We start from the raw sequence: 17,444 nt of genomic DNA on the forward strand, positions 1-17,444 counted from the left end.
AATAAAATGTGTATACAAGGAGAATATGTGACAAAGGATAATTCTCACAAATTTATTAATACCTCCTACAAATTAGTAAGAATATGAAAACTCAAAGACATGTGGATGAAATAAACTAGTAAACAGGTAATTCATACCTGAGGAAACATAAGTGGTTAATAAATATATGCAATGACTTAATTTCATATATGTATTCACATACCAAATTTGGACAAAGATTAAAATTTGCCCAAGTAAGAGCATTTTCCTGGTGATATAACTTCTAAACAATTATCTGAAAGAAGTAAGCAGAAATGAGTACAAATATGATGTACAAGAATATTCATCAAAGTATTATTTACCTATAATAGAAAAAAAATGAAGAAAAGGGCATATGTGATTAAGACTATTTTATGTGTTTGCAGCAAATAATTTATATGATCACTATTTAATGTTTTTGGCCAAACATGTGAACACATTTGGTATTGGAAATAAATGGAAAATCTATTCAAATATTTTGAAAAAAAAAATTCAAGCTACTGAGAAAAGACATTGAAACCATAGTGAACCCAGCAGACAGCTACTTTAAAATCTTTTGTAAGAATTCAAGTTACAAATATAGAACTATTGGGGAAGGAATAAACTGGGAAAAAGGCTAAAACACAAATATGATGCCAATCCCGGACTTCAAGCTTATTACAAAGCTGTAATCATCAAGACAGTGTGGTACTGGCACAAAAACAGACACTCGGGGGAGCCTGAGTGGCTCAGTTGGTTAAGCGTCCGACTTCAGTTCAGGTCACGATCTCGCGGTCCATGAGTTCGAGCCCCACGTGGGGCTCTGGGCTGATGGCTCAGAGGCTGGAGACTGCTTCTGATTATGTGTCTCCCTTTCTCTCTGCCCCTCCCCCATTCATGCTCTGTCTCTCTCTATCTCAAAAATAAATAAACGTTAAAAACAAACAAAAAAAAACCAGACACTCAGATCTATGGAACAGAATAGAGAACCCAGAAATGGACCCACAAACGTATGGCCAACTTATCTTTGACAAAGCAGGAAAAAATATTCAATGGAATAAAGACAGTCTCTTCAGCAAATGGTGCTGGGAAACCTGGACAGTGGTATGCATAAGAATGAACCTGGACTGCTTTCTTACACCATACATAAAAATAAACTCAAAATGCATGAAAGACCTAAATGTAAGACAGGAAGCCATCAAAATCCTCAAGGAGAAAGCAAGGAAAAACCTCTTTGACCTTGGGGGCAGCAACTTCTTACTCAACACATCTCCAGAGGCAAGGGAACCAAAAATAAAAATGAACTATTGGGACCTCATCAAATTAAAAACCTTCTGCACAGTGAAGGAAACAATCAGCAAAACTAAAAGGCAACTGAAAGAATGGGAGAAGATATTTGCAAACGACATATCAGATAAATGGTTAGTATCCAAAATCTATAAAGAAATTATCAAACTCAGCACCCAAAAAACAAACAATCCATTGAAGAATTGGCAAAAGACATGAATAGGCACTTCTCCAAAAAAAACATCCAGATGGCCAACCAACACATGAAAAACTACTCAACATCACTCATCATCAGGGAAATACAAATCAAAACCACAATGAGATACCACCTCACACCTGTCAGACTGGTTAACATTAACAACTCAGGCAGCAACAGATGCTGGCAAGGATGCAGAGAAAGAGGATCTCTTTTGCATTGCTGGTGGGAATGCAAACTGGTGCAGTCACTCTGGAAAACAGTATGAGGCTTCCTCAAAAATTTAAAAATAGAACTACCCTATGACCCAAAAACTGCACTACTAGCTATTTATCCAAGGGATACAAGTATGCTATTTCAAAGGGCACATTCACCCCAATGTTCATAGCAGCACTATCAACAATAGCCAAAGTATGGAAAGATCCAAATGTCCATCAATGGATGAAATGGATAAAGAAGATATGGTATACACACACACACACACACACACACACACACACACACACACACACACACAAAGGAGTATTACTCGGAAGTCAAAAAGAATGAAATCTTGCCATTTGCAACTATGTGGATAGAACTAGAGGGTATTATGCTAAGCGAAATTAGTCAGAGAAAGACAAATATCATATGACCACTCATATGAGGACTTTAAGGTACAAAACAGGTGAACATAAGAGAAGGGAAGCAAAAATAATATATAAACAGGGAGGGGGACAAAACATAAGAGATGCTTAAATATGGAGAACAAACAGAAGGTTACTGGATGGGTTGTGGGAGGGGGGATGGGCTAAATGGGTAAGGATCATTAAGGCATCTACTCTTGAAATCATTGTTGCACTAGATGCTAACTAACTTGAATTTGAATTAAAAATAAATAAATAAATAAATAAAAGCTAAACAGTTGCAAAAAAAACCCAAATGTGATGCAAGCATATAAATGCATCTGGTTTCACGGAAATTAGGGCAAACACGAAGTTTAGAAGGATACTATCATGAATTGAGTTAGATTTAGTCTTTCGTTTTCATTTAATGATTCAGAATTAACCATGATTTTTCATTTAATGATAAGATTTATGGTTCTACACAAGATTGAAAATATTAGTAATTAATAGAAAAGGCTTGGTAAAGACATATGATCACTCACTCAAAGACAATTCGATATTGGAAATGAGGCGTGATTAGTTTACATCCGGCAGAAATTTATAACACTAAATTGATAGTAACACTTAACTATAGGAAGAGAATGTAAATTTCACTCAGAGTTCACACTATGAGTAATGAATAATCAACCGAAGAATAATTGCAGTCATAAAATATCATTATTCATACACTTTACCTCTCAGGGCATCTTTGCACAATATTGAATATAGAAAGACTTGATTAGAAATGGAGAAATGATCACTTTTCACTGGCATCTGAAAAGATATAATAGTCAACATTGTCCAAAAACTTATTTCCAGTAATCTTATTTTTGTAATTACTCACATGTCACAACATTATAAGCTGCAGGTGTATCCCCATATCCCATGCCAAACTTCACGTTTCTCAAGTCATAAGGTAAGAATTCTACTGTCCTATGGAAATAATTCACCACTGAGAAGAATTGATTAGAATATCTTTGAAATTCATTAGTGTTGTATTTCTCCTTGAAGTAGTGTTCAAGAGATATCAAGATCTCTCTACCTATATCTGTCCTCAGTAAGGTACTGTCTGACGATGCTTAGGAATGTCTGGTGAAAGGAAAAGACAGGTTATCCCCCAAGTTCAAGAATGTGACCATTTGATTATTTGGGATTTTCTGAAGACATATACTAAGACCATTTCTTAATCAATATTTAATTATAAGCTAGAGAGTTCATGTGGGTCACCTAACAGGGAAATCTTTGTTAAGAAGCTCAAGGGGTTCTCCGATTAAAGTCCTACAGTAAAATTGAGACTAGGTCTAGCATCTTTATGAATCTACCAAATACCAGCAAAGAAGTGACAATCCCACACAGATGAAAATACGTTGTTTAAACTACATTTAAGCCACAGGGATGAGAACAAGGAAGAGATGACTGTTTAAATGTCTAAGAATGTTAATAGATTCCTATTCACTCTTTCACTTTACCAGTTAAAACATTAGCACTCTTCCCTGTCTGTTTGTTGTAGTGGAGCCATTCATACTCAGCCTGCAAAGACTTCAGGGCTGAGAGATCTGTCATGTTTTTTGCATATTCCAAAGGGTTACGTACTGCTAGGAGATAGCACTAATAATAAAGCATGGTCTCATGAATTCACACTAATAACTAGAAAACCAATACAAATTGCAGAATTGAAGAGATTAACGAGAATGCAAAGACATACAATAAGCAAATCAGCCCTACTTCATCAAGCAAATGTTCTTTGCTGTACAATAACAAAGATAATTGAAGACTGCACTGGAAGGGAGCCTAACCATTTAATAAGTATTTGGCTGTAATTCACTTGCCAATCAGAAACTGAGACATGACAAGTTCTGAAGCAGATAATGCCTGATTTGAGCAGTGCCCTTATTGTTTACTGATTTCAAATTTGGCTTAGAGGGTTACATTAGAGTTAAAAAAAAAAAAAAAGATTCCGACGGAGGGACCAATCAGCCACCATGAATGTAACTTAAAGTAATACCATGTTCTATCTTAAAGTTCTATCAAAATAAAATTCATTTTGTTGGTTTCTCTATAATCAAGACATTACTATTTTTATATATATAACAAAAAGGAATGCAAATTAAAGCAATCACACTGCTGCAGTTTCCCACTCATGGAATAGACTGCCAATGTTTTCTAATAATGGAATCTCACTAGTCCTGTACCCTTAAGCCTAGTTTCTCTAAACTTAAGTACACTTTGCTGTAAAGCATGAATAGCAGTGCCCAACTTGTAGGGTCGTTGTGAGGATTATTGCAATGCATTGTGGATTTAGTAACAAAGACTAGACATGTAGGATCACTGATACCTCCCAGCATTGTTTTGCATGAGTCTATATGAATGAGGAGTTTTATTTTTGGTTGCAAGAGGAAGGAAAAGAATGGTGCATGGTGACCAGAGGCAGAGGAAATCAAGTTGAGGAAATAAAAGATGAAGTCTATCGTCCAGCCACCCCAAGGTATGAAAAAGAGGTACAAGACAGAAAATGAGGGATTGCTTCTTCAAAAGATAGTGAGAGCTGAGGTATGCAGTCAGGAACACTTCAGAGCCCAGGGAACAGAATTAGGATGAACAAAAGTCTTCCAATCTTTCCATGAAACTAAACGGCAGCATCAAGCCAGCTTGTAGAGAAAACAAGAAGCATCAGCAATTGCACCTATGCCTGACAGAAAGCAAAAATTTCAAGACCACTGACAGCAGTGGCCATAGTGAAATATCTCTCTCAAAACATTTTGAAGCAATAAATGTCCAAGACAATGCTAGCACAAAAGAATATGAGTAGACTTTTCTTGAGCACATGAGAACACCTCTTAGAAACACCACCTCTTAGAAACACCACAGAGAAATGGACGGGTTTGGCAGGGAAGTGGAGAGGACTGCTGGAAGGAGCCCAAGAGACATTGAAATCTGGACCTTAATGTATTTTGTACCTGCAGCTAATAGCACCTGGGTCACTTAAGTCACATGGTCTACATATTTTTGTTTTTGCTTTATTACCCCAACTAAAGACAAGCTCCTGGAGGACGGATGCATAATCTCAAATGTCTTTCCTTTCCCACATTTACCCAGCACTATGCTGGGCACAGGTTAGCTGTTTAATACATTCTTAGTGACTTTCATAGTGCATAGGCCAGAGAAATTGATCAATAAATGAATAAGTCGAGAGGATACTTTAGAAAAAATTGACAAACAAAACATAAATAAATCACCAAGAACAGATGGCATCCAACCAAATGTTTTTAAAGCAGTCAGAGGACGCTGGAATTGCTGGCTAAAATGCTTAATCTTTCATTAGAATTGGACACTGCACCAAACTGTTGGCACTTTGCCATCTCGTTTTTTAAAAAGACTTGGAAAGTGACCTTGGAATTGGTTTGCTGCTACCGAATTGAAAATTAGTAAATTATGTGATAAATATTAGTAATGAAATAAGCAGTTTTTAATTGTTTTTAAAAAGGCAAAATGGGCCAAAAATGGAATTAAATTTAACTAAGTGGTGTTTATATTTTGGAGAACAAGAAGACAAAGGGGAACCAATGGGAATAATTTATTTCAACCTTTAGAAAGTCTTGGGAAGATTCCAGACCGACAAATTCACCAGAAGATTAGAGAAAATGCTTACTCATTCATGAAGAGCAAACTGACTTCGGTAGAGGAAACAAAGGTAGGACCATATTGTTTTTCTTTGCCTATATGATAGCAGCTTTGAAGTATGTGAGGGAGAGTGACAGGACAGATTAATATCTTCATAACTGATATGGAAGAGGAAGCAAACAATTCTAAAGAATGAGCAAGATTTCAGCAAATAGAGAGGAGAGGGAAGGACACTTCAGGTAGAGGAGACAGCATGTGCACAGGGCACAGGGACCTAATGCCTGCTGTGTTGTGTCAGGGAACAGCCCCAGCTCAATTGAGGAAGAGATGGCTAATGTGGCTAATGTGCAGTCTGCACCAGGTTATGTGAGCCTTCACTTAGAAGGATGACTCTATCCATTAGGCAACATAGAAGGGCATTTCAAGCACAGAACAAAGGTGACAGACACCATCAAACTTGTTTTTAAGAAGATAATTTTGGAAAGAGAATTTGATGAGAAGTTAGAGAAGATGAAGAGGTGGACAAAGATTAGTAATAATGAGGAGGTAAAAGTGACAGTTTTTTTGTGAATTTTTAGGCGGTGAGAAGGAGGAGTCATAGAAGAATCTGATGTGTTAGAGCTTGAGAGACTGAGGCACTAGGTGAATAAGTCACATAGGAAGCGAGTAGGTACAGCAAAGTATAAGGAGTTTGGCACATGTCACATTTAATTAACGATAGAAATGTTCAATTTGACAGAAGTATAGGTTAATAAAAAATTAAGTATGTATACACATATACCTATAAAAGGGATTGTTAAAATATCAAGAGTGTCTATTTTACACCAATTTTTTGAATACTTCTTATATACCCCAGCATGGAGAACTTCCTTTTCAATCTCATCCTGTTACTTCTTTTTTTCAATGTTTATTTATTTATTTTGAGAGAGAGAGAGAGAGAGAGAGAGAGAGTGAGGAAGTGAGGGAGGGGCAGAGAGAGAGAGGGAGAGAGAGAATCCTAAGCAGGCTCCATGCTCAGCACAGAGCCCCATGCATCGCTCAATCCCACAACCATGAGATCTTGACCTGAGCCAAAATCAAGGGTTGGATGCTTAACTGACTGAACTATCCATGTGCCCCTCATCCTGTTACTTCTAAGGCAGGATATTATTATTTTCCTTCTGAGTTATTTGGATAATCCTTTTACTATTTCCTCTACTTTCCAGTTCTGTTTACCTTCAAAATCATTTGCATCCTGTAGACTAGTGTGTTTTCAAACCACTAGTTCCCCAAGTTGAGGAAACACTGTCAACTATCCCCCTTTGGGACATTTATGGAGTATCAAAAGTCTCTGAAGGCCCTGGAGACCCTGCAGCTTGGAAATATGCTTGCTTGGCTGTGTTTAACTTAGTGTTTCCCAAATATATTTGACTATGGAATTTTTTTAAATTTCTTTTTATTTTTCCAAGTAAGATTTTTTAATACCCAAGAAACTAACTTTGGAATTTACTGGATACAGTAAATATGCCACTTTATTTCTATGACTCAGATTAAAAAAGAAAATTTTCTATTTTCCTATTTCTTATAGAATCGAGGCCAAATGCATATGTTTTTTACTCAAACATCCAGAATCTAACACAAATGTGTCTTTTAAATCTAATCTTGGCCCTTTATGAATCTTACCAGCTCTTCCCCTGGAAATGTGGCATTTAGAGTGGCTACTTTGATACAGCTGATTACTAACACCCACAACAGTTTAACTGAATGTCTTTGATGTGGTTATTTTGAAATAAATAAGTGAAAAACCAAACTTTCAACTCTTTGAATTCTGGAAAACATATATTTTTACCTCACTTTCAGCCTCACTCCATCTTTAAACTCTACCACTTTATGATCAACCCAAGGCAGATAATGAGATGACATGGAGGCCAGACATATGAGGCAAGAAATGGACTGAAAAATGAACTGGTTTGTGAGAAATGTCTAGCAGACAAATCACATATCATCAGGAGACATGTCACCAACCTTGTTTATCTCAGGAAAGACCATTAATCGATATAAGCTAAGTGTTTCCTTATTATCTCCATATTAACATATACCTTGTATGGCCTGACTCTTGGTCTTTTATTCCTCACTTAGAAATATCATTTCCAAATGGGAATAGATAGACCAACTAGCTTAGTGATAGTACTTTTCCTATTTATATCTATGGGAAATTGCTTTTGGTAAACCCCCTTATTTGACCAATGCTATTTCATTGAGAATATTTATCTGAAAGAAAAGTGGCATTATTGGAAAACACAGCAGAGAGTTGGGTCATGGTATGATTACTTATCTCAGCATCAAATTGTACAAAACATTCTCAGTAACATTTTTGTTATTTCCCTTAATAATCAATGGCATACATACAATGTATTTTATTTTGCTAAATATTTTTACTATGATGAAAAATCATCAGGCATTAAACTCTTAAAATGCTAACCTGGTATTGGTTGTTTTCTGGCTTTAAAGAAGTGATGCTCACTGAGCAGCAGGAATGGGGGTAAGAAAGAAGTTAACATCTGAGATACACGTTGTAGCATGACTTCCTTTCTAATAAAAACATACTGGGACGCCTGGGTGGCTCAGTTGGTTAAGTGTCCCACTCTTGGTTTCAGCTCAGATCATGATCTCACGGTTTGTGAGTTTGAGTCCCATGTTGAGCTCTGTGCTGACATTCAGAGCCTGCTTGGGATTCTCCTTCTCCCTCTCTCTCTCTCTGCCCTTCCCATACTCACTCTCTCTGTCTCTCTCTCTCAAAAATAAAAATAAATAAACTTAAAAATAAACATACACATGGAGCAGATGGATCTATGTTGTAAAATTTTTATTTTAGAGGCTTCTCTGGGCTTTGTCACATCGAGGAGAAACACAAATCCAACTCCAGTAGCTTTGAAAAAAATCATACAACTCTGTACTGGAGTACCTTGAAGAGGTGAAGAAGCAGGGAAAACACATCACAGAAAGCACTCCAAATGTCCTAATCAGTTCTATTTATCCCTCCAAACCCTCAAAAATCCTCTTTGCAGGACAGCTGTTATTCCCTCAACCTCTTTGTTTCTCTCTGAACACTGGCCCTCTTTCCCTCTTTGCCTTCCTGATAAATGCTTTCCTTTCATGACTTACTACATCACCTTTCTTATATAAATCAATCCACGTCTTTTTTTTCCTCCCATTCTTCTCTATCAGAGACAAAGATATTAAAGATACCTCTCCAATGGGAGGTAACTCCCATTATCTGATCAACACAACGAAATCCAAGAACATGAGCAGAGAAAATGCCTTCCTTTGCAGGCAGAAGAAAAGAAAAGCCTATGAATACTTGCCATCTGGTATGTTCATCACTGTCGCATCTATTTTTCCAGAACCGTTTTTGATATAAATGCATCAAAAAAACAAAATAAAACAAAACAAAACTGCAGCATCCAAATGGCCATATGAAAATGCTTTACCTCCTGCTATCCTTAATGCACCTTGTACGCCAGCCAATTACTTTCAAATATTTATTCCGTTACATTTGATCTTGAGTTCAATTATTGTGGGTCCTGCCAATCCATAGCCACTTCAAGCTACTATAATTTCGTTCATTCATTCAAAAGATAGCTGCTGAAGCCATATGATTGCCAGGGATGTGGGGAGAGGAGATGCAACCAATAGACAGTGGTCTAGCTTTTAAGATAATTTACATTCCCTCCAAGTGGAGTGGGAAAATAGAAGACAAACACATTCAAGTAAGCAAACTAACAAGAAAATGTCAAATAGAGTGAAGTGTTAAAATTTAAAATTAAAATAGTTTTATTTGACGACAGCGAATAAGCTGCTTTTGATGTGCGACCTCTCTGAGATCTGAATGACAGAAAAGAACCAGTCATGAGTTCAGGGGAGTGCATCAGAGAAAAGGAATGCTAGTGTGACTAGGCAGGAGTGTGTTGAGTGTGTTTGGGGAACAGAAAGGAAGCTTTAGAATGTCTGGGAACAAGGCATACATAAGGTTAGGCTAGAAGGCAAATGACAGGTCATGAAAGGCTTTTTAAGACACAGTCAGAAGTTTGGATTTTATCCCAAGCATAAGGAGAAGCTACTGAAGAGTTTTGAACTAGGAATTTGCTTGAGCTCTTTTATATATTTTAAGCATCTTCAAAATACTTTTCTAGATATAGGAATTATATCCATTCTTCAAAGTTCAAATCAAGTGTCCCACCTCTATCATTTATCCTCATAAAAATTGACCAAAATGTTCCTCCTTGTTATAAATTCTGCTAGAACACTAAATTTGGGGACCAGGTAGACTTGAAGGCCAAGTTTAAAACTATGCAGCTTTGGGTCCAAATCCTAACTCTACCACTGAGACTAAATGGTGTTTAGAAATCCAAAGAAACTTTCTGAGTGGCAGCTCAATTATCTCTAAAAGCGAGATAATAATGCCTGCCTTCCAAAGATGTTACAAGGGTTAAATGACATAATTTACAGAAAGTACTTAGCACACTGTGTAGAACATAGTAAGAGATTTTAAAAGAGTAGTTTTCTTAATCCCACCCATTCCCATTCATTCAATAAATTTCTTCTGAGTTCCCAGTGGAATGGAATAGAAACTGTGAGAGGTCACCAAGATCAATCACATTCAGGCTTGACCTTCAAGGAGTCTTCAATCCTTCACCTAATAAAGGAGAGAAACATGCAGGCAATGTCTATAATACAATGGCATAAAGTGATAAGCACTATAAGTGAGGAAGAGATAACTTTTGTTTAAACCACAAAAAGAAAGTATTCTCTTTCTTTTTCTTGTCCTTTTCATCCTTCCCTTCCTGCCTCCCTCCCAGCTTCCCACTGCCAAAGTTGTGCTTCTTTTTGCAAGCTGCCTTCATCATACTGGAAAGTAAATGGCTTCTTCAAGTGTGGTTGGGCCTAATGGCCTCAACTAACTCCTGCTTATGTAAGACCAATAGTAAATCATTATATCAGAAAAGTCTTAGAACTCCAGGAAAGGTTTGATTGGCCAAATTAGAATTACTGACCCATTCTAAACCTATTGCTGAGATTGAAAAGACAGGCTACTTTAAAAAAATTCAGGTGTAAAAACACTTACACAGGGTGGAGGTGGGGATATTGTGTGTGATAAACCATACCTGAACCACTAGGCATGGGGTATGCAGTGCATTGAACTGTGTCCCTCCACAAAAGATATGCCCAAGTGCTAATCGCAGGTACCCATGAATTTAACCTTATTTGGAAATAGGAACTTTGCAGATGTAATGTTAATGATTTCAAGAAGAGATCATCTTGGGGCGCCTGGGTGGCGCAGTCGGTTAAGTGTCCGACTTCAGCCAGGTCACGATCTCGCGGTCCGTGAGTTCGAGCCCCGCGTCGGGCTCTGGGCTGATGGCTCGGAGCCTGGAGCCTGTTTCCGATTCTGTGTCTCCCTCTCTCTCTGCCCCTCCCCTGTTCATGCTCTGTCTCTCTCTGTCCCAAAAATAAATAAAAACGTTGAAAAAACAAATTAAAAAAAAAAAAAAAGAAGAGATCATCTTGAATTTAAATGGGATAAAGGGGAGGGATATTGAGACACAGGGAGGAAGGCCAGGTGAAAACAGAGGCAGAGACTGAAGTAATGTCTTCACAAGCTAAGGAACACCAAGAACCACCAGAAGAAGCCAGAAGAGGCAAGGAAGGAGTATGGCCCTGATGGCACCTTAAGTTTAGAGCTGTGGCTTCCAGAACTTTGAAAAAATAAATTTCTGTTGTTTCAGCCACCCAGTCTGCAGCACATTGTTATGGCAGTCCAAGCAAACTAATGCAACTTGTATTACTGTTGCTACAACTACTTCCAATAACTGAAATGTTTGTGTTTATGCAGTATCAGGCACTGATCTAAGGGCATTACATATGTTAACCCATTTAATACTAACACAGACCCCATAAAGTAAACACTATCATTAGCCCCGTTTTATAGATAGATCAAACTGCAGTAGAACCAAGTTAAGTGACTTGCTCACATGAATAGGGACTTGAGAATATGGGTTCGGATCTAGCCAGTCTAGGTCTAGAGCTCTCAACATCTGCACACCATCATCTACCAAAGCCAAAGCACAACTGGGCCACAGGGCTTAAAACACAAAAGTTATACCCTGTCTTATGTTTTTCATGTGGTCTAATGGCCTCTCCTCCCTGTCACTAATATCTGTGGGATCTTCTTTCCCTACAGGTCAGGTACCTTGGGAAGGAAAGTTATTGCCTCGTTAACCTGCTCCTCAAAATTTTTATTTCCTTTTTCATGTCCCAGAATGTAAAAGTTACTATTACCTCCATCAAAAAATAGGGCTTTGGCTACTGTATCTGTGAAATAATTCACTGAAACCCCACCCGATTTAGAAGTAGTTTTGCATATGTGATTCTTACTGTTCATCGTTTATTTTCCCACACATCGTGTTCTTGCCAACTTCAAAGTATGGAGGTCAATTTAAATTCTCTTTCAGGCTGAGGCTGCACCCATTCTTCCCCATGCACTATTTCTTTCTTTTTCTTTTTGCTTCTTTTCAAGACTGAAAATGCTGAAAACACATGTATTATTAAGCTCCTCCTTGCACTTAAAAGTGTGCTGAGTCCTGGATTAACGAAAGAGAGCATTGCTGCCCTATAGGAACTGTAAATATATGAGAGAATCATCTGTTAGATACAATCTAAAAGACATACGTATCCAAATAAGTGCAAACAGATTCATCTATGTACTAAAAGGTCAAACGGGCCGTCTATCAAAGATATTGCATTGTTAGTGGAATCACTACTTTCCATTTTAAATTGAAGCTAAACTCTATTGGTGCATAAGTTGTTTTGAAATAAGAATGTGCCCTTTCTTGTTTATTCCAGAGGCAGCAGTTTTATGAGTTCTGCTGTAACACTATATTTTTGCAAGGGACAATTATGACCATAAAGGGAATTGTGTGGTAAAAACTACAGAATCTGCCAGTAGGCAAGAAGATGACCTTTTCACTCAGCTGGCTTGCCAAATTTGAGCAGGTTCTTAGCATTTGGGAGAGATTTATGGCCACTAAAGGAAGCCTGACTGCAAAGTCTTTATTTCTTAAAAGAAGAAGAAGAAGACAACGAAGACAAAGAAGAAGAAGAAGAAGAAGAAGAAGAAGAAGAAGAAGAAGAAGAAAAATAAAGAAAAATCTATGTGCAAACAGTAACAACTTGTGATTCATATCGGTTCAAGAACTCTATTCACTAACATTTTTCTCCTGGGCATTGAGACTTGGAGTTTCTTCTACTCTATAATCCATGCCCTACCCCTCCATTCAAGGATATTTCCTCCCCTAAATCCCTCAAGAGTATACCCATTTAGTGATTGTCTACATACACACATGGAAAAGTTAAATTTGCAAGAGCAGAATTTCCCGGGAGAAACCTGTACTTCAGACTAGAAGGAATAAGCCTAGAAATTTCCAAGTTGGCTTAGCAAGAAGCTTTTGGGAATATATCATAAATAACTCAGTTCATCCTGATAAACAGGAAGAAAGAACATTGGGGGACCATTCCAGGTGAAGGAAGGGCCTATATTATGCATCAACCTGGCCTGAAGCAGGAATTGGTTATGTGGACAATAAACACAAGTTGATCTCTTTGCTAATAAAAGGGGTTAAAGACCATGATGTAATATAACATAACTAGGATATCAATAAAAGTAAATTCCAAAATAATCAAAAATTCAATTCTTTAAATATTAAAAAGATAATTGAATGGGGCGCCTGGGTGGCGCAGTCGGTTAAGCGTCCAACTTCAGCCAGGTCACAATCTCGCGGTCCGTGAGTTCGAGCCCCGCGTCGGGCTCTGGGCTGATGGCTCGGAGCCTGGAGCCTGTTTCCGATTCTGTGTCTCCCTCTCTCTCTGCCCCTCCCCCATTCATGCTCTGTATCTCTCTGTCCCAAAAATAAATAAACGTTGAAAAAAAAAATTAAAAAAAAAAAGATAATTGATTAAAATGTGTACATCGAAGACAACTTTGGAATGATAGATATATCATAAGTAACAAAATGCTATCATTTCAAGAAAGAAGGACTACTACTTATTAAAAAGTAAAGGTTTCCAATAGCTATTTTTTCCTAAATGAAGTGTAAAAACTAACTTAAAAAAATGTTTATAAAGACACCCAGATGGCTAACAGACACATGAAAAGATGCTCAACATTACACACCATCAGGGAAATACAAATCAAATTTAGTCAGAATGGCTAAAATTAACAACAAAAGAAACAACAGGTGTTGGCAAAGATGTGGAGAAAGGGGACCCTTTTGCACTATTGGTGGGAATGCAAACTGGGGCAGCCACTCTGGAGAACAGTATAGAGGTTCCTCAAGAAACTAAAACTAGAACTATCTTATGACCCAGCAACTGCACTATTAACTACCCAAAGGATACAAAAACAGATTCAAAGGGGTACCTACACCTCAATCTTTATAGAACCACTATCAACAATAGCCAAATCATGGAAACTGCCCAAAAGTCCATCAACTAACAAATGGAAAACAAAGATGTAGAATATATACACAATGGAATATTACTCAGCCATCAAAAAGAATGAAATATTGCCATTTGTTGGGGCGCCTGGGTGGCGCAGTCGGTTAAGCGTCCGACTTCAGCCAGGTCACGATCTCGTGGTCCGTGAGTTCGAGCCCCGCGTCGGGCTCTGGGCTGATGGCTCAGAGCCTGGAGCCTGTTTCTGATTCTGTGTCTCCCTCTCTCTCTGCCCCTTGCCCGTTCATGCTCTGTCTCTCTCTGTCCCAAAAATAAATAAACGTTGAAAAAAAAAATTAAAAAAAAAAAAAAAGAAATATTGCCATTTGCAATGACATGGATGGAGCTAGAATGTACTACACTAAGCAAAATAAGTAGTCAGAGAAAGGTAAATACCATATAATTTCACTCATATGTGGAAGTTAAGAAACAAAACAGATGAACATATGGGGAGGGGGAAGGAAGAGAAGAGAGGGAAACAAACCACACAGGACTCTTAATGATAGAGAACAAGCTGAGGGTTGATGGAGGGAGGTGGGTCAGGGGATGGGCTAGACGGGTGATGGGTAGGAAGGAGGGCACTTGCTGTGATGAGCACTCGGTGTTGTATGTAAGTGATGAATCACTGAATTCTACACCTGAAACCATTATTGCACTATATGTTAACTAAATTTTAAATTAAAAAAAGGGAAAATTGCAGCATATTTTTAAATTAGATTTTTAAAGAATTTACAAAATAATAGTAAGAAAGAAACAAATAGTCCACTAAAAATACTAAACAGAGGATATAACCAAGTATTATGTGTTGAGCTGGGGCCTAACCCAATATCTAGTGTCCTTATAAGCAAAGGGAAATTTGGGCTCAAAGACAGGTAGGTTAGCTGGCCATTGAATTAGGTAGAGATTGGACTTACTGCTGCCACAAACCAAGAAATGCCAGGAGATATCTGAAGCTGGAAAAGGCAAGAAAGGATCCTATCTGAGAGGCTTCAGAGGAGTGTGGCCCTTCCAGCACTTGATTTCAGATTCCTTGCCTCCAGAACTGTGAGAAAATTAATTTCTGTTGTTTTAAAACACACATCAAGCAACTGACATAAAAACAAGCAAATGGCCAACAAATATTAAAAGTCAGTTTGAGCATCTTTTCTTGAATTATTGGCCACTAGTAATTTTGCCTCTATCTTTGCTTCCATGTATCACATTTTCCATGGGGCAGCAAAAATGTTCTTTTTAAAATTTACATTAGATTAAATCAGACACCTGCTAAAAAACAACCCATATCTGTTATATTAGGATCAATTTGGTTGCAAATAACAACAAACCGAAAAAGCAGAGGCTAAAGCAAATAATGTTACTCAGGGACCAAGATGGAGGAACAGCATGAAAGCTTATTTTGCATCTCACATCCATGAAATACAGCCAGATCAACACTAAACCATCATGCACACCTAGAAAACTGATCTGAGGATTAACACAACAATCTGCACAACCTGAACCACAGAACTCAGCAGGTATGTGGTGCAGAGAGGTGAACTGGGGGGAGAGAGAAGCCAAAGATGGCAGGAATCTGTTTTTGTTTGAGGAGAGAGGATGGTGGGGGGGGGAAGTTCAGGAAAAGCACCCCCACCACGAAAAGTAGCTGGAGAGAAAGTGGAAAAGTGGAAACAGCCGCAGGGACTGAAAAAAAAAAGGGGGGGGAGGGTTTAAATTCCATTAAGACTCTATAAACAGGGGGAGCACAGAGTCTGAAACTCCACAGCTGGATACCTGGCAGTGCTCCTGACAAGGGCGAATCCCCAAGAGCAGAGTTGAGTCCGGGGATCTTCGGGTCACTTGGGGAGAGGTGGTTCCCCTGCTGGGAGGACATTTAGCAGCCACCCCAGCAAACCCCAGTGGTCCCAGCAGACCCCAGAGAACAACCACATTCGCTGATGCTGGAACAAGGTGGTAAAGGGTGAAGCCTGGTGCCAGTTGTGTGTTGTGGTTTTCCATAATCCTTGAAACGCTGCTGCTACACTATCCCGTGAACTTTTTCTGGGGTGGGCTAGTACCCAGCAACAGTCTCTGGGCATTGGCAGGAGCACAGTCCTGTGAATATTCCTGGGTGCAGCCAGCACCCAGCCAGTGCTTGGTGAGACCCTCTCCCAGAAGGTCTGAGCGAGTCAAAGCCTCAGTCCCTCAGAAGTGAGGGGTTGGGAAACATAGCCGCATCTGAGATAAAACTCAGGAGGGAGGTACTGCCTGGCAACCTGACGGCTTGGTTGCAAACAGTGTAAAAGCAGGGAGTAGACGGAAGCCAGAGACAAAGGACGGGTGGGCAATTGCTGATCCAGGAGAGTAGCGTTGGGATAGTAGACACTGGGTAGCTGGGCGATTTTCATCACTACCACACTCCTGCCCACACCCATACTCACCTGTGAGCGCCACAACAATCCACCCCAGTGAGCTAAGCAGCGCCATCTAGTGGAGAATGGAGCCATTACACTAAGCCCCGCCTAACTGGGCCAATCTCCCTTTAAGAACACAAGTCTCTCTGCCTGCTTAGTTTACGGACTAGAAGGTACTTCATAGTTGACTTCTAAGGGAAAACGATGTAATTTCAATCATATTTCAGACTATTCTCTGGTCCATCTGTTCAATTTTTTTTCTTTTTCATTTTTCTTTTTCCTGAATACAGAAAGAAAAACCTTATTTTTGCATTCAATTTTTATTAAAAATATTTTCTTTAACTTTTTTATTCTACTGTTTTTTTTACTTTTTTGTAATTTTTTTAAAATTCTATTTTACTTTTATCATTTCATTTTATTCATTTTTGTAAATTTTCAAACATTTTCCTCCCCCCCCCTTTTTTTCCTCTAATCTATCAAGCTCCTTGCAATATCAGACCAAAACACACCCAGGATCTACCATCATTTATTTGATTTTTGTGTATGTGTGGGTTTTTTTTAATTTTTCATTTTAATTTTTTTACCTTATTAATTCCTTTTATTTCTTCAAAATGACAAAATGAAGGAATTCACCCCAAAAGAAAGAGCAGGGAGAAACAACAGCCAGGGACTTAACCAACACTAATAGAAGCAAGATGTCTGAACCAGAATTTACAATCATGATAATTGACACAAAAACAGACACTCAGATCTATGGAACAGAATAGAGAACCCAGAAATGGA

At 38.4% G+C, this 17,444-nt stretch overlaps 1 pseudogene; it reads right to left on the reverse strand.

Moving 5' to 3' along the window:
* The window catches only part of LOC121017907 (BRISC complex subunit Abraxas 2-like), a 28,678-nt pseudogene extending 12,537 nt beyond the window's left edge, over positions 1-16,141 (reverse strand).
* Positions 16,142-17,444: the final 1,303 nt, after the last annotated feature.

Source organism: Herpailurus yagouaroundi, unplaced genomic scaffold, assembly GCF_014898765.1.
Source record: "Herpailurus yagouaroundi ecotype Mexico unplaced genomic scaffold, PumYag 77, whole genome shotgun sequence".
NCBI lineage: Eukaryota > Metazoa > Chordata > Mammalia > Carnivora > Felidae > Herpailurus > Herpailurus yagouaroundi.